The following is a 19,001-nucleotide window of genomic DNA, read 5'->3' on the forward strand; positions in this document are numbered from 1 at the left end:
CAGGGTCTCACTCTGTCCCCCAGGCTGCAGTGCAGTAGCATGATCTTGGCTCACTGCAGCCTCAACCTGTCGGACTCAAGCGATCCCCTAGCCTCAGCCTCCCAAGTAGCTGGGAATACAGGTGTGTGCCAGCATGCCGGGCTAATTTTTGTATTTTTTGTAGAGACAGGGTTTGCCATACCGCCCAGGCTGGTTTCTTCTGGGCTCAAGAGATCCTCTCACCTTGGCCTTCCAAAGTGCTGGGATTACAGGCATGAGCCACCGTGCCCGGCCTGAAGAAACTTTCATCTGAGAGGCCCAGAGAACCAGATGCATTCTGGTTCAAACAAGAACAAAAACAAGTTCCTGTTTGAAAAGAGATTGTTTAAAAGACAGCATTCTTTCAGACTTAATTGTATTATGATAAAATTTCTCATAAAAAATCTCAGTGGGGGTTTCTGCCTCCTTGTGTCCTGGTGAGCTCCAGCTGAACCCAACCTTCCCACAGATAACTCTAGATTCCGGACAAAATCAAAAGCACCGCTGGAGAGTGAACTAAAGCAGGCAGATTCTTGAGGGCTGTGAAATTTAGAAGAAAGAATAGGCTGGAGGTGATTTCCCATTTTTTACAGCTTTTGTCCTGAGGGCAGAACAAAAACAGAATCAAGTAGGCCAACCAAAACTTCAGTAGAAAACCTGAAGTATTTCTCATCTACAGAATCAGCAGGCAATTTTGGCAGCCACAGCCACTGGGAAGTAAGGGGGAAATCTCAGAAAGGACATGGAGAGGGGAGCCCCACATTCTGTGAAACTCTGCTGATGTCATTGACCACTGAACCATATATGCATGGGACAAACTGAACACGGAGCAACCTAAGATAAAAGAGCTGAGCCGGCCGGGCACGGTGGCTCACACCTGTAATCCCAGCACTGTGGGAGGCCGAGGCAGGCAAATCACGAAGTCAAGAGTTGGAGACCATCCTGGCCAACATGGTGAAACCCTGTCTCTACTAAAAATACAAAAATTAGCTGGGCATGGTGGCTCACACCTGTAGTCCCAGCTACTGTGGAGGCTGAGGCAGTAGAATTGCTTGAACCTGGAAGGTGGAGGTTGCAGTGAGCTGAGATCTCGCCATTGCACTCCAGCCTGGCGACAGAGTGAGACTCTCTCTCAAAAAAAAAAAAAAAAATGCTGAGCCAAGATATTATCTGCCATGCAAGAAAGAGATTTTGCAATTTGAATCTAACCAAATTAATCTGCTGCTGAGATAAATATATCAACACTCTTTAGAAGACTACAGCAGGTCCTTGAATAAGACTTCATTCAACATCATTTTGTTATAACTATGAGAAAAAAATCGCTTTCAGCCAAGGCCACTATCTGTGTGGAGTTGGCATGCTCTCCACATGTCTGCGTGAGTTTTCCTCTAGACACTGGGTTCCTACCACATCCCAAAGATGTGTGCTTTAGGTGAACTGGCACATGTTCATGGTCCCAGTGTGAGTGTGTGAGTGTGAGTTGCCCTGTCATATGAGGGCATCCTGGCCAGGGAGAGTTCCCACCTGGTGCCCTGAGCTGCCAGGATGGGTTCCAACCACCTGCAACCCAGAACTGGAACAAGTGGGTTGGAAAATGAATGAATATGAATTATAGGACAATAAAAATTTGCCAAGTATACAATACAATAATCATACAAATGCACAACAACACAGTATGAAACATTTGCAAACATTTATTCTGTGAGTTAACTCATCACCACTACAACCACCATCAGTCCCTCCAAAATTTGGGTGACTAAGAAAAAGAAAAAAAATTTACTCTGACTGCAGTGTGGAGGGTGAATGAATTCATTCACCAAAATTTGAGTAACTATTTTGTTTTTATTAATCTTTCTTAAATATATGTACAACTCACGTTTATTTTAGTGTTTAACATTAGAAGTCTATTTAGAAGTTTGATGATGTTTTTGTGACCAGAAATATGCTGTAGGAATTTAACTCTGGTTTATATCAATTAGCCTTTGTGGAAATTGGTTCTGTTTTACATTATTTCGCTTAAAGTCACAGTTTCCATGAACCTATCGATGATGTGAAGTGAGAAATTACTGCATGCCAAATCCAGAGTCTTCACCATATAATACCTATACTATTCAGGATACAGTCCAAAACCACACAGCATATGAACAATCAGAATGATGTGACCCAGTTTTAGAGGAAAGACAACCAAGACCCACCCTAAGATGGCCCAGATGTTGAATAGTAAACACAGATTTTAAAGCAGCTATTATAACTATGTTCATTGAAGTGAATGCTAGAGGGAAATAAAGCCAGGTGGAAATCCAAATATTCAAGAGGCAATACAGAAAATATGAAATTGCAAATATCTAAAGGAATATAAAATTTTTTTCCTCTTAGTTTCTTTAAAACATATGGGACTTTTAAAGCAAGAAATTAGCTTGTGAAATTTACAGTGCAGGTAGATATATGTGACAACTATATCATCAAGGATGGAGAGATTGAAGGATCTATTATATGAGTTTTCTACATTTTATGTGAAGTGTTACCTTATTAATTCTAATTGTACAAAGTTAATGATGTATTTTAATTATCTATTACCAAATTTGGGAAGTTTGCAACCATTATCTCTGCCAATACTTTTTATTTTGAGATGGAGTCTCGCTCTTGTCGCCCAGACTCTAGTGCAGTGGCACGAGCTCGGCTCACTGCAACCTCCGCTTCCTGGGTTCAACCAATTCTCTTGCCTCAGCCTCCTGAGTAGCTGGGATTACAAGCACCTGCCACCACACCTGGCTAATTTTTGTACTTTTAGTAGAGACAGGCTGTCGCCGTGTTGGCCAGGCTGGTCTCAAACTCCTGACCTCAGGTGATCTGCCTGCCTCGGCCTCCCAAAGTGCTGGGATTACAGGCGCGAGCCACCGCGCCAGGCCTCCAATACTTTTCCAATCCCATACTCTTCCTATTCTTCTGAGACTCCAGTGATACAAATGTTAGATTATTAGATTGTTATTGAGATCCCCAAGGAACATAGCCCAGATCCCTGAGACTCTCTTCCTTTTTTCCAGTCTATTTTTCTCTCTTTTGTTCCAATTGAGTAAATTTTATTGATCTGTCTTCAAGGTCACTGAATCTTTTCCGTCATCTCCACTCTACTATTGAGATCATTCAGTGAGGTTTTATTTCAGTTATTATATTTTCCATTTCTATTACTTCCACTTGGTTTTTTAAAAATATAATTTCTGGGGTTTTTTTGCTAAGATGTTCTAGTTTTTTCCCCTTTGGTTTTGGGGGCATGTATAATTGATTCTTGAAGCATTTTTGTGACATCTGCTTTAAAATTGAGATAATCCCCAAATCTGATGAATCTCAGTATTGTCCTCAGTTGAGTATCTAGTCTCATTCAGGTGGCTGTTTTCCTGGTTTTGAGCTTGACAGGTGATTTTTTTTTCATCATACCCTGGATGTTTCAGTTATGTTAGGAGAGCTTAGATCCTATTTTAATCTTCTATTTTAGCATGCCATCAGCCTGTTGAGGTTTAGTGTGTAGGTTCTGGCCTGCACTGTAGGCTTTGGTTTCAATGACAGTGTCATTTACAGAGCCCTTGCGATGCAGTTCTGTTCTTTCTTCTGATGCTGCTGTGGCTCCTTATCAATCCCCCTGGTGCAGTCTGCGGGCACAGGTGATCCCCTGGGTTGCCTGCTGTTTCTGGAGTTGGGGAGAGCAGATGTCTCTGTGCCTGTGTTTCCTTATACCACTAGGTGGAGGGAAGCAGTTGCTATTGTCCCACATCAACCACATTGACTCCCACAGCAGCAGAACCTGGACAGGGTTGTCAGATTTCAGAGCCTGCATCTGTTAGTCCTTATGCTTAACTTGTGAGATGCTGTGTGGTCTGCTGGTATTCATCTCTTTGGAGTTTATCTGCCCATTTCCTGGTACTTCAAACCAGCATCACAAGAATATAAAATATTTTAATGATGGGAGAAAAAACTGAGAGTCAGATAGACTGTGAGGAAGACAGTGATTTCGAGAGCCACTGTTTATTGAACCTTTCTTTGCAACAGCCGCTGTGCTGAATATTTGCCACAGATCACTTCACTTAATTCTCTTGACCACTCTGTGTAATAGACTGTGTTGCTGTTGTTGTGGTGTTGTCGCTATTTCTGATTTTTCAGTTAAGGAGACTTGGACTTCTGTAGGTTAAGTAGCAAGTGTGTCTGTGTCACACAAGCCATGGTTTGAATGAACTTTGTGAAGCACTAATGCCCACACCCTGAATAAGCTATTCTCCTTTTCATTTATTAAGGAAAAGTAGCTGTACCCACAATTGCCTGTCTTTAATATGTACAAATATCTAAGAGTCATCTATGTAGGAAAAATAAAGGGAAAAAATACACAAATGAAAATAATTGTGGTATGATGAGATTATGGTCATTTTTCTTTTCTAACATTTATGTTAAATTTACAGTGTTAAAATTCCCATAAGTTCATTTTAAATTCTCGTTACACATTTTAGTTCCATTATTTTATTTTTAAAAATCCACTGTTTTCATGTACTTTTCTAAAGGTACTTATCATTGTATATTATAGTTTATCAGTATTGGCAAATTGGTCAAGGAAACAAAAAAGTAAGTGTTCTCATGGGGTTCCTAAAAGATGAAACTTCTTTTTGTGGATGTCTTTACAGCACGGATATCTTTTCTGGAGTATACTATGGTCTGCATCATGTTGTATTTGTCATCTCCGCATTTCTTAATGTTCACTTGCTTAAGAAATTATATATGACTCTTCCTTATTCTTCACAGAATCTTACCAAGTATTGTACTTTGCATACAGCAGAAATTTGGTAAATATTTGTTAAACTTTGTAGATGGAGGTTTAATATAATGTCAATCTATTGAACATTTTTAACGTTGTTACCACTATTCAAACATGAAGGCAGTGAAATGTCATTGAAAAGTGTTACTGGAAAATTCCTAAGTATCTAAAAGCTGTTAAATCTTTCCAGTAGTTTAAATGAAAGTCCCTTTTTTTGGTATTTTCTAGAACTTTGCTTACAGATATACAGGCCAAAATTAATCGAATCAAAGGACATGCATTCAGTAAAAGGGAAAGAAGACACAAAAATAATGCTGCCTTACATCTACACTGTATTTAGGGACATATAGAGATGAGTAAATATAATTATATCTCACAATGCCCATGACTTTGAACCTCTTCATTTTTTAGAAAACAAAGCCAACTGATTTAAATAAATGTTTAATTCAATTAATCTCTGTTGAACACCTACTATGTGAAAGATTCAGGGACAGGTATTTTTAAAGCGATCTTGCAGATACATAAATGAGGAAGAAATGATAAGGGAAAATAAGCACTTTAAGCAAAGTGCTAAAGGTTGCAGAGAGGGAAATTTCACATATGAGTCAGGAGCTAGGAGAGCTTCAGGAAAGAGGTAGGAAAGAGTTGACATGTCACCTTGATGAGGATTTGCATACATAGAAGGGCATTTTAGGCAGTAGGCATAGCATATACAAAGATCTCTAAGAGCAGCAGCACAAGAAGGTGTCAGCAACAGAAATATTCCTGTTTGGCTAGATCATAGGGTATATGAAGGAAAATGGGGAGATAAATGTATAAAAGAAGAATCAATTCCCATTTCATGGCTATAAATGGATCCTGGGATGGGCCAGTTCTGAGTTCTGAGAATACAAAAATAAATAAATCACTCTCTCCTTAAGGAGCCCATGGGCAGATAAGCAAGCCAATGTACACTGGGATACACGCTAAACTAATGATGCAGAGGAACTCAAACAAATGAAAAAAATGATCAATCCTGCCAGTGGTGTGGGAGATGGTATGCATGGTGGTTAGTTACTCAGATTCTGAATAAAATTGAGTCCTGGAGTCAGACTGCTGGTCCCAAGATCTCCACCAGCCCTGACGGTGACCTTGACCATACGACCTCAATCTCAATGTTTTATTAAGTTTTGGCTACTGTGTGCTAAGTCTTAGATACCTCATCTGTTAGATGGTGACAATAACAGTACAGTTCTTAACACGGCTGTTGTGAGGATAAAATAAAATATCCACATGAAGGGTTTAGCATTGGCAGTTAAAGCTCTTGAGTTAATTTTATTATCTTTATCAGTAATAGCCCTGCTACTGTTATGTGTCACAACTACTCCTGGAATGTTTCAGAGAGGAAATAACAATGGCGATAACCTTAAAGAAGGACCTGAACTACACCCTACAGCCAGGGGATTAAGGGTCGAAGGAACAGTGCAAAAGCTGTTTTTGTTTAGGGAACAGAGTCCAGAAGTTCAAAAAGAAAAGTATTTGGAAGAGATGCTGGGGTGAGTATTATGGTTCCAATGAGACATCAAAAATTTAGAAATAGAAAACACGAAAGAACTCATAAAAGTCCTTCATACGTGATGAATTTTGAGAGCCAAAGCCTCAGATTAACCTAGGCATATATTATACTATAGATAGAAATCATGTATCAGAATAATGAATGTTATTACCAAAACTAATCTCTTTCTCTCTCTACTTCTTTGCAGCAGAGATTGTGGCTTCAAGTGCATGGAAACACTGAATATATAGTGTTTCTAGAGGAGCAGATTGTAGGGTCACATGGTTTCACCCCGTGATGGATCCAAGTAGTTCCAGAGTCACATTCATTGAAATCTATTTGAGAAGGGGTAAATCCTGTACTCAAAGGAGGGCCTGGGGAACAGCAGAGAATGGAAGAAACCTATTGTTCTACTTTCTATTTATTATTTGAATTGTATTGACTTCTCTAATAAAAGAGTAATGAGGGAGGAAAAAAGAAGTTAAAAAGAGATGAAGAGCTGGGTGCAGTGGCTCATGCCTGTAATCCCAGCATGCTGGGAGGCCGAAGCAGGCAGATCACTTGAGGTCAGGAGTTTGAGATCAGCCTGGCCAACACGGTAAAACCCCATCTCTACTAAAAATACAAAAACTAGTCTGGTTTGGTGGCGAGCACCTGTAGTCCCAGCTACGTGGGAGGCTGAGGTGGGAGGATCACTTGAGCCAGGGAGGTCGAGGCTACAGTGAGCCATGATCATACCACTGCCCTCCAGCCTGGGCAACAGAGCGAGACCCTGTCTCAAAAGAAAAAATAAGTGATGAAGAAAAAAGTGAAGACAAAAAAAAAAGATCCTGTGACTGCGAACAGAAAGGGAAGGATGAAGAGAACACCTAAAGTATCTATATTTAGGTGGGCACTTGGCATCTGTTTTTGGTAATCAGAAACACAAATATATGTAATCAACAAAAGAACAGTCTTCTAAATTTTTAAAACTACATACTAGCATTTTGTACTAAATGCTATCATAAAATGCAAAACTGCAAAACAAATTCAAAGTCTCATTACAAAAATTCCATATCTACCTTCCATATTAACATATCTATGTCACTCCCAATCGCTAGCATGAGCATCTTGGTTTACCTATTAATAAATACTTGCCTGCTTGTAATATGCATTTATTTTTCTTATTATTATGTTATTACATTCAGCTTGTTTGGCACCATTTTAAAGAATTTATTTTGCTATCAATACCAGAAAACAATTTAGGAAACTGAATAGAGCAGGAAAAATGTTAAATCTATGTACTTGAGTTGGTTATTGACTCCTTAGTTTAATAACTCATTTTTTCAAACCTGAATAATTTAAATGCATTAGAAATGATACAGCATTAAAAAATGCCTTCTGAAAATGGTAAACACTGGATCTAGGATCTGAGTTTGTAGTTATTACTTATTTAAAATAAGCAAATTCCGTTGAGATACGGCCTCATTTTTAGGAATGGTCTATTAGCAGGCAGCAGTGAGCACAACAATTAGCCATATCAGCACATTAAAGCCTAATGTGTAAACTCAACATAGCAGCAAACACACATCCTACCATGGCCTATTGAGTAATCAGAAATGATTGCAGATAATTAGCCCAGGAACAGCTGCATAAACTCAACTATTCCATTTTTTGTCAGACGTGGAGACTTCAAGTGGAAGGGAGGTTTATCAGGTATGTCTTGAATTGGGTGGGAGTACCACTGTGAAATGAGAGACAGATTCTAACGTTTGATGGCATATTGCCATTTTACATTGTCTTCTGATCATACTCCTAACGTTCACATAAATATTGTTCTTGGGTAAAAAATATGGAAACAAAGATATCACCAGTGATTTAAGAAACTTGTAAAATTGGAAGTCAAAATAGGATAAAAAGTAGAAGTCGGTTAGTAAATCCCTTTAATGAGTGTGTATCATTCATACTTGTTTGTATTTTCAGTTCAAATTTGATTTGTGCATTCCCATCTATTCTTTCTGAGTGACATTAAATACAGCACCACTGGTAAATATATATTTGCATTTGAATTAATACGTATACTTGGTAAGTATTTCTTTTCTAAATTTAAAAAAATGTAGTCTCCTTTTTTTTCTATTCCTTTGTTTACAAAAGAAAACATGCTAGGTAGAAGATAACTATCTGTAGAAATCTGAAAGACTGAGATAAAAAGAAAGAATTATATTTATTCCATGCATGTCCAGAAAAACAGAACTAACATGAGTTTGATTGTTAAAAAGAAGAATAAAATTCCAAAAATTAGAATTTTAAAAAATGAAATGAGGACGCTGTGAGGTGCTTAGCTCCTACCGGGAATGTCATCAGAGAAATTCAGTGACCGACCTCCAGGAGTAGATGTGGTTAAAAGGAACCTCAGATTCCATCAAAGTTTCCTTCCCACTGTAATATTCTAGGAACTATAGCTAAAGAGGTTGAAGTCCTTCAAACACAGCTTTGCTATACACTTGTCCAGAGATCAGCAGCAGATGGGAATGCCACCTCTTAAAGAAGACTGGAATCTATGTTTATCTGTGCCCATTATATCCTTAAGTTTGGACATTTAGCTGACCTTCTCTTTTAACATGGGTCTAATTTATTTGCTGTGTCATTTTCCATACAATTCAGTTGCTTTAAAAGTTCATTTCTCATACCATGAATTAAAATAAAAATTTGACCAATTAAAAAAACCAAAGAAAATGGCTCAGAATAAATGAATGTATTATCAATGGTGCTAAACTTTTGCAGGGTAATTCCTGAATACTTGCATTAAAGATTTTGTATCATGAAATTACACTTAGCACATGTTTATTGTTTTTTTGACAGTTTTCCGTTTATTTATAGGCCTACCAAGGATAAAATGGATAGATAAAATTAGAAACCATAAATTTCACAGAGAATTAGTTCTACTATATATATTTTACGTATGTTTTCTCTCTAGTTATCCTCATTTTTATAAGCGTTCAATCGACAAATGTTGAAGTGCATGATGTCAGCAAGGCACTGTGAAAGCATAAATAAAGAACAGTGCCTCAAGGAGTTTACAGTCTTCGGGGGGAATTAAGCATGCAAAGTAACTATTACAGCCCAATGTGACAAGGACTATAGTCGAGAGAGGTAGGATGCAAAGAGAAAACAGGAAAAAGAACTCCCGTTGCAACCTGGAGGACACAAGGAATCTTCACAAAGGAGGTAGCACTGAAGAGATGAGTAGTTGCCAACTTCAAGCAAGTAGAGTTTAGGAGAAGCCTATAAACAGAGAATTTGTAAAGGGCTACTTGCCATGGAAAGGAACTAGCATATTGTAAATATGAATGATAACTGGAGCTAAAATCAACCCACTCTAATAATGGTAATTATTTTCATGCCGTTCATTCATTGCAAATTATTACCTGTTCTCACCCAACTTACCAAGAGTGGGCTTACTATAACCGCTGTTTCCTAGAGCAACACTTGTTAAGTAAAAGTGCTAATAAAATGTGAACTAGCAGCATCAGCACCAGCTTAGAGCTGCTTAGACTGTCCGGGATTAAGGCCCAGGAATGTTTGCTGTCCAACAAGCTCTCCTGGTAATCCTTGTGCATTCTCAAATTTGAGGACCCCTGTCCTGGAGGAAAAAGTATTTGCTTGTGTTTTAGATAACATTTTAATATACTATATTAGAACACACAGGTGAGACTTCTTTTTTGAAATGTGTTGTAATACGTGGGTTAATTCATTTAAAATGAAATTGAAATGTGAGGTTGAAAAAAGAACAGTGAGTGCAGTGGGAGTCAGGCAACCTGATTTCTCATTTCAGCTCTGCCACTAAATAATCATTAATAATAATAATAATAATAAATATGATTGCTAACAAATATATGAAACTCTGCCAAGATACAGAACTTCTCTTGGATCTCAGAGTCTTCAGCCATAAGACAAGAAGGTTGTATTAGAAGATCTCTAAAATCCTTTTCCAAATCTAAAATACATTTCTCAAAAAGTTTCTGCATTCACCATTTGCGTAATTAAATAGTATAATCATCCCCAATCTCTTCAGATTAGCTCCAGTTGTTTTCAGCTTCTTGTGTCTTTTCAAAGCAGTACTGAAAAGACCGCTCTCTGCTGTGTTTCCCTGTCCATCACTTTTAAATCTGCTTTTCTTTCTGCCCTCTCTTTCCTTTAGGTCAGTGGTTAGTTCACTATACAATTGTTTAAAATGAGGTATTCTTACTTTTATACATGTAAATTCCCATGAAAACTGCTTGATTAAAACTCCCCCATAGACTTCTAGAAGAAAACAAAACAAATTGTACTCATCTCAGAGTGTGAAGCATCCTGTCTTGAAGGTCAATTGAACAATTCACAGGGGCTGAAAACTAACAAGAAAAAAACGTTTCACTGAAGTTGAGATAGAGAAGAGAAGATCAGAGAAGCTAGCAATCCAGGGGAAAAATGTAACACTGCTGTTTGTGCACAAGCCTCTGAATTTCCTTTTCTCATCCTTTTCTGTTTTTCCCTCCCTCCTTTCCTTTTTTCCCCTACTTCCTTTCTTCCTTCTTTTTTATCTCTTTTGTTGATGCTGATTGTCTATCTGTCGAATTGCTTTCACACCAAATCTTGCTTATGTAAACTACAATCTTCAAAAAGGCAAGATTTAATAACCCCCATAATATTTAGTGAATACCTCCCAAACTAATAATTTCTCAATAAAAGCTTAAGGGAAACACACTTAAAGAACAAATGCATAATGCATTATAATCCTGGCAACAGTCAATTAATTGGCTTTCTTTACAACCTATGAGTGCTTCTTCCCAAAACATTTTATTTGTATTTTCGCAAGGAGGTACATTTTTTCTTTCATCTATCCACTGCTTCCTCGGCTCCTGCTCCCTTTCTGTTAGGATCTGTGACTGGGGGGCGGACATATGCTGGCGCTTTGCTTGTATCTCACACACTGCAGTGTTTTAGCACTTCATATTTTATGTCCTGGCTCTCCAACTCCTAACACATTCCTGGGTAATGCAGCTTCTGCCTGAGTGCCCTTGAGGCCCACTTAGAGCATGTGCATGGTTGATCTAAAACTTTTCAATAACCCTTCTCTGCCTCAGATAGGAAATTACAAGAGAATGCCCTATTTCAGCATCACATTGCAATCATTCTACCTCCATGCCTTATGGTCTTGCATCCTCAAATTGGTCTTTCTGCTATAGCTGATTGTCCAGTGCTTTCCAATGGGGCTGTAACTACAGCATGTTTCCAGCACCCTCATTTTGTTTCAGGAATGAACATAGATAATTTTGATCCATGGTCAACTCCAGTGGTGAAAATCTTCAAAGCTGTTAGTTATCAGTTCAAAAAAGATCGGAAGTAGTTCATTTCTAAATAGTACATCATTTCTGGAATGTGGATTACTATGTAAGCCTCTCTTGATGCCACTCTTAAGGAAACATGAGCAATAGTCTTTCAAAACGCTCTGTATGCAAATAATTGCTTTGTCACAGATCGTTTTTGAGCTACTTATTGTCACCCACTTTATTCACAATGTTAGCCTAATGTTACTCCCTTAGCTAACTATATTTATTCCCTCATTCCTTCTTTTCCCTTCCATAAGATATGCATAAATCAAACAAAAGAATCCTCAGAAAAGCTTTCTCTAAACCTCAGGTCAGTTCAGGAGCCCCTGTGATTTTTCTCAGTTCAGGTAAATCCTGTATATGTTCTTCCTAGAAATAATCACAATTGTAATGAAATCATGTAAATCTTGTTGTTGAATACCTATCTTTCTTTTTTAAATGAATGCACTATAAGGGCATGGATTTTCTCTTCTTCAACACTGAATCCCCTGTGCCTAGGCCAGTGGCTTGAGTGTAATTGGCATTCCATAAATGATTGTTGAGTGAATATGTATCCTATTCCTTTATTAATTTTCCTAACTGCTCTTTGCCTGTTATTGTATTTCTAAAAATGCAGTCCTTGGCATTTTGCTGCTTTGCTGGTAAAGGCATTCTCTCCCTGTAGACAAATGGACACACGAATAAAGCTTTTGAAATCCAAATTACTATGGAAACAGCCCTTGTTTCTACCAGCCTGCTAAGTGGAGCACAGTGGCCACACATCTTACGCTGGAGGGAGCTGAAGTCACACACAAGTTCCGGCTTCTCAGGTTCCCCTTTCCTTGTGGACACCCCCCGATCCTTCAGTTAGAACTTTTTTTCTTCAGGTGGGTTACAATGCAATTGACTGTGATTAGGGCACTTAATCTATTCACTATAACTGATTAAGTTACTGCTTGATTGTGTTACAGCTTCATCCATTTACTGTGATTAGATTGTTGCTAGAAATATATGGATACAATCAAGCTTCTGCTATTGTCAAATTCCTCGGGGTGTTCTGAATTTCTCCACAAAATCTTTTTGTCTGTTCCTTGGGGTATGTCATTTCCACAGATAACTAATCTCATCCATTACGTTTTGAATCTTCTTGATTTTATTCTCAGAGGGCAACTTTATCTCAAAACTCCTGGGGTGACTTTCCTGCTCTCCCCAGTACTAACCATGCCTGACAAATAACTTACGGGGGGCACCAACTATGCTTTTCTTTGCCTTTCCTACGGTCTATTCCTTCATCTCAGAGAGGTGGTGGCAGAGACTCATTCATTTATAACTCCTAACAAAGAGTAGGAGACCTTTGTGTGAATTTTTCATCAGGGGCCTGGAATGCAAGTTATGCCAACATCTTCAATATATTAGAGGAGCAGAACAGGCAGAAGCACAGTTGTAAAGATAATAACAATGAAAAGATTCAGACTATGCAATGCCCCACGTTAAGAAAAGCACATATGCATAACTCAGATCATAACCAACCACTTGCATCAGGCTCACCTTTTCCAGGGTGAAGTGGGGTCAGTGGTGGCTTCCGGCACACTCCAGGTTTCCCAGCCATGGCGATGAGCCTTCAAAGTCAGAGAGAGGCTCACTTTGTAGCGTGACACAGCTGATGCCAGTAGGCTCACTACATTTATTGCTTTGGGAGGTCAACAGAGCAATGAGGTGTGTCGCGTTTGTTTGTGTATTTGACTTTCCAGAGCCTCCTCTTGTGGATGAATGGTGAAAAGTTTCCTCTTCGTAATCACAGAAACCAAACGCCAGAGACTTCCCTATGGTTCCTCCAGAAATCGCGTGGTCTAGCTAGGCAGTGCCTTAAAAATTGTTTTTCCCAAACAACACAAGAGAATACAGAGGATCTCATGGTAAATATGATAAATAATAATTAGTAATTGAAAATCTTTTTTTTTTTTTTTTTTGAGACAGAGTCTTGCTCTGTTGCCAGGCTGGAGTGCAGTAGCGTGACCTCGGCTCACTGCAAACTCCGCCTCCCGGTCCAAGTGATTCTCCTGCCTCAGCATCCCGAGTAGCTGGAACTACAGGCGTGCGCCACCACGCCCAGCAAATTTTTGTATTTTTAGTAGAGATGGGGGTTTCACCATGTTGGCCAGGATAATCTCGATCTCTTGACCTTGTGATCCACCCGCCTCAGCCTCCCAAAGTGCTGGGATTACAGGCTTGAGCCACCGCACCCAGCCTGAAATTCTTTTCGTCTGTGAATATGGATTGTACCAGCCTTACATCTCTTGTATGCTGTTAAATTATTTTTTGTCTCGGGAGTCCTAGTCTTCCAGCATTTCTGTTATCTCTTCCATTCATACAAGCAGGTGCAACCCTGTGCTCTGTCTTCAGGGCTACATCTAATTGCTTTCAAGAGGAAAAAGAGAGGTGCAAGTTTACACAGTTAAATGTATACAAAACACATTTTTGTTGCACTTCACCTACAAAAACTATAATCTCTCTTTTTTTTTTTTTTTTTAATTGAGATGGAATCTTTCTCTGTCGCCAGGCTGGAGTGCAACGGTGCAATTTTGGCTCACTGCAACCTCCGCTTCCTGGGTTCAAGTGATTCTCCTGCCTCAGCTTCCCGAGTAGCTGGGACTACAGGCACTTGCCACCACGCCCAGCTAATTTTTGTATTTTTAGTAGAGATGAGGTTTCACCATGTCGCCCAGGCTGGTCTCGATCTCTTCACCTCGTGAACCTCCCTCTCAGCCTTTTAAAGTGCTGGGATTACAGATGTGAGCCACCATACGCAGCCCAAGAACTATAATTTCTTGACACATAACCTAAAGAACTTTACCGGAAATGGAAAAACAGAACTACAAATACCTCCGTATGTTTTAACTTTAAAAAATAACTTTCTAAAATATCGTATCATGAAGAAATTCTCTTTATCTAAATGAGTGGCCATGTTATCTGCACTTTAGAGGTTGAATAACATTGTCACATACTTTGAGATCCTCAATAACAGCTTTAATAATGTCCACTAAACATTATTTGAATATGAACCCAGGTATCTGACGATCTCATGTAAGCAGAACACTGTGCAGTAAGTAAAACATGCTTTTGACAAGGTAAAATATAAATCCCCAAATCCCGGCACTCCATTTCTGTAACTGATTTTGGGGGTGAACTACCATCTTAAAGATGAGGATCAGATTCTGCTAATTTGCTCTTTGTACACTATTTTCATAAAACTGATCGTCTGGTATTCAAGACTTTCAGAAAATGAAAGCAGAAATCAGAGGTAAGTTGAGAGTGGCTTATTGGTATCCATGCTGATAAAAACTAGAAAACACAGAAAAATGCAGGAAACTTCAAAAAGCAAAGACCGAGAATCCAACATATAAGAGCTGTCATATCTTGTCCAGATTTACAGTCATCCCTTTACTATAGCATAAAATACTCATCTATGTTCATAGCAACAGCATCGAGGAATCAATTCAGTAAACACACCGGTCCCCTATCTGCAGCCTAACATTTTATATTCAGCTCCTAACATGTTCTGGCACATGCCCCGGAATTCAACTGGCATAGTGTCGAATGATACTGTGAAAATCCGCTTCATGGACACACAGTGGAAATTAGGTACTTCACATTGTAATTTTTAATGGAACTATTTCAAGAGAAGGGTAAGAGAAAGTTAAAGGGTATCAAGAATAAAGCAAGTAACCTGGTAACTGAGAGTTTAAAAAAAATGGATGAAGAAGCCATCAAAGATTATAGAAAGGTCAGGAATATAGAGCTTTGAAAAATGGAGAGGTAACGTAGTATAGCATCAGAATTCTAGATCTTCTGAAACTCGCAGATTAAAGATTTGAGAAGGCTATAAATGAGGTAGAGGTAGGATTTGATACAGAAAACGATTAAGATATAAATAAGAATCTCAGCATAGGCAAGATTCTGGTCGGTGATGTATTAGAAATGCTCAGGAGTGGATGACATGAAGAGGGGAAATGGCAAGTTCAAGTCAAGGATAACTTAACTATTTTTGGCCTTGGGAAAAAAATAAAATGAGAAAATCTGAAGGAGAAAAAGAAGCAAAACCAAATCATGATCAGGCATAACTGGAAGGTAAATGACATTCTTTAAAAAATGAAGAATAAATTGACAAAGTTTAGGGAGATAACAGATTCAAACTAGGAACTAAAAAAGGTATCTGCCTTGAAATAAGTTTGAGACCAATATGATCATCAGATATTCTCGTGAGAATCCATGGGATTCACTGGGAGATCCAAAATCAGGATTAATTGCACTCATGAAAGAGGCAATGAGGCAAGACTGGGAAATATTTTAAAAATTATAGAAAAATGCACCAAAAAGAGAGCTGTGCTTTGGAAATAAGGGCATGCATAATATAATCCAAACGGTATCTTACTCCTGGAGGCTCACCTCACCATTAAGGTGTCTGAGGCTCAGCTTTTAACAAGTATACTTCTTCCCATCTTCTAATTAGATTGTGTTCATGAGAAACAGAAGGATGCATAAGGACTTAGACAACATGTTAAGAATAGATTGCAATCACTCCTGCCTTACCAATTAGAATTATTTTTTCAGATCTCCTCATTAATTATAAAAATGGAAATTATTGTACTTGGTGCTTTACAATAAATATTCAAGCAACTGGAGCTGTAAAATATAACCTGGCAATTTAAGTGATTTATTACAGCAGCGTAATGCTCGAGACATTTCTATTAGCTGAAAACCTGAAATATTTCTAGTAAAATATTTAACGAAAAGAAGGTCTCTTTAGGCCAAGTAAAACCAGAGCACTTGTAGCTGAGAAAGGTGGATTCGTCCTCTTCCTTCTGTCACAAAAATATCATCAAAATGACCTTTTACCATATTCCATTATGTAAATAACACAACTTTGTATAATGTTATACATAAAAAGAATAGGAAAAATGAGAACTGATTGCTAAGTGAATTACTTTCAGTCATTAGAAGAAACATAGATTTAGTAACATTGTATCATTGTAATTGTTATGTTATGATGCTTAGGTTTCTCATTAAATGATACCTATGTGTGGAATATTGTCCTAAGAACAAAAAGTGAACAAAATAAAGTAGTAAAATGAGCATTTTTAAATGACCCTTTTTCACCAAAAAGATGTTATTAAATTATATGTAATTTTCAATGCATTAATATTTTTGTGGTTTCTAATTAACTTTCTTTAATGGAAAAGTACTATATCACCAGAAATCACACATCATTTCAAAATTCATTGATAGTTTATACTTATTACTGCAAGATGTAGCTGACCTGGTCATTTTATTTAGTTGAAAAGAAAACAATAAAGCCAAATATAATTTTGCATGAGTCTATAATGAAAGTGTTTTGGAATGTGTAGATTTAATTGTACCCAATCTAACAACATCAGGCACAGTTTTCAACTACAGGGGGAAAAGGCAACAACCCTGTCTCTGTACATGGCCTCCTTCTTATATGAAAGTCTTGCTAGAGTCTCACAATACAAACTGCATTTTACATTTCTTTTGATATTGACTTAAATAGCTTGTTATTGACAAAGGAAGAAATAGGTCAAAGAAACCGTTATAGTCACATCAAGCCTGTTCAGGGCTGTAAGGTTTCACTAATTGTGCACATTTCTCTGAAGTGAACAGTAGCAAATCCAGCCCTCACCACATGCTCTCTGGCCTGCCTCGTTTTGTATTGAGCCATATTTTAAATTACTTGTCAATATTTATAATTGGAAGGTGTCACTTGAAAAGCCTAGATTTATGGATCCTCTTTAAAAATCAGAGATGGATCCACATTCCCCCATGGGCTCCCTCTTTCTGTAAGGTACTTGATCACTTTTGTCCCAGCCCTAACTATTCCTTGTTGTCCCTCCAACACTGAAAGAACATCGATTGTCCTTAAACATCTTTCTAGCTCACACCCATTTTACTTCTCACATTTATGTCACCTGCCTGGCAATGCATGTGTGTTTGATGCCCACTCTACGAGCCTAGAGGATTAGCTTTGTCATGCCTTATTCCTCTACCCCCAATCATTTGCTAGAGTCTAAGTCTGCATTATCTTCCAGATACCATCTCTCAGTGCTTGGAGTAACTTTGAAGATTTTTCTGTCTTTTATGTTGTAAATTTTACCTGCACAGTGAAAAGAGGTGGATTTATTTTCATTCAGCTTCCTTACTTAATTCATTCCTTCAGTTAATGTTCTGTTTTATATTTTTAATATCGTTATGTCCTGCATGGGAGGTGAATTCCTTTTAAATTAATATTTTAATTTATTTAGTCTCTATTTAATTTTGCCTAGTCCCAAGGTTATCGCATATATTTAGATTTTGTCTGCTTTTCTTTTCAAAAATGTTATCTGTTTCTTTTCCCTAACCATTGCTATTTAACATGTGTTTGCTATGTTCCTTCACTGAGACTCCTAAACATACTTATTTTAATGTAATTTTCAGCATACTATTATTTGTCTTTCTTCCAGAGTGAATTAATCTCCTGATGCTTCTGTTTTTATTTTATTGACTGTCTTTCCTAGCTTTGCTTTTCCTTATGATGCAGGAATTTTTCTGAGCCCCTTTGCTGGGCTCGCGGTAGAAGATCACCCCATCTACTCAGCGTACCTAGCCGCGCTTGAGGGCAAGTCTCTGGCGCGAATCCCACAGCCACTGTGACTGCGGTGAGAGGCAGCATGTGAGCGAGCGAGTGCAGGGTCTGGCCAGCTGCTCCGAGCATCAACATAGCAGCAGGCTCCACGTGCGGCCCGCGGCCAAACGAGGTGTCACCCCAAGGGGAATGTGGTGACCCACTCAGGCAGGGATGCCCGTGACCCCGAAGCCCCAGAGGGGGTGTCACAGTGTGCTAATTAGCTCTTTTAGTTCTGCTCCCCACAGCCCAATGGACAGTGGTGTGTTAGCAGCTCAATCAGCCCCTTGCCCTGCTCTAGTCCACAGCTGCGGGACTACCTCGGCCCCGCCACTGCTTCCGGTGCATGGAGCAGCTGCCCTCTGCTGGCAAAGGCAGAGGGCCACAGTGTTACAGCCTTTCCAGGCACCCATGTTTGCTGGGTCCTGAGCTCTTGTCCCACATTCATGAAGAATGAGGTCATGCTGACAACTGAAGGGTGATGAGGGCAGAGAATTTTATTAAATGACAAAACAGCTCTTAGTGGAGAGGGGACAGGAAGGTAGTCTCTCACCTGAAGTTGGGTCATCTCCCCCAGTGTGGCTGAGTCTGGGATTTTTATACTCATAGATGGGGGAGGGACGGGCCAAAGGTAGTATTGGAAAA

General features: G+C 38.8%; 1 long non-coding RNA gene across 3 annotated transcripts in view; it reads right to left on the reverse strand.

Moving 5' to 3' along the window:
* LOC109026438 (uncharacterized) overlaps positions 1-18,979 on the reverse strand; it is a 39,953-nt gene extending 20,974 nt beyond the window's left edge. For all 3 annotated transcript variants that reach the window (XR_008678907.2, XR_008678906.2, XR_002005470.3), the window contains exon 1: positions 18,910-18,979. This is a non-coding gene — a long non-coding RNA (uncharacterized lncRNA). The remainder of the gene's footprint in view (positions 1-18,909) is intronic.
* Between the last annotated feature and the right edge of the window lie 22 nt (positions 18,980-19,001).

The sequence above is a fragment of the Gorilla gorilla genome, chromosome 3 (genome assembly GCF_029281585.2).
Source record: "Gorilla gorilla gorilla isolate KB3781 chromosome 3, NHGRI_mGorGor1-v2.1_pri, whole genome shotgun sequence".
In the NCBI taxonomy this organism is placed as follows: domain Eukaryota; kingdom Metazoa; phylum Chordata; class Mammalia; order Primates; family Hominidae; genus Gorilla; species Gorilla gorilla.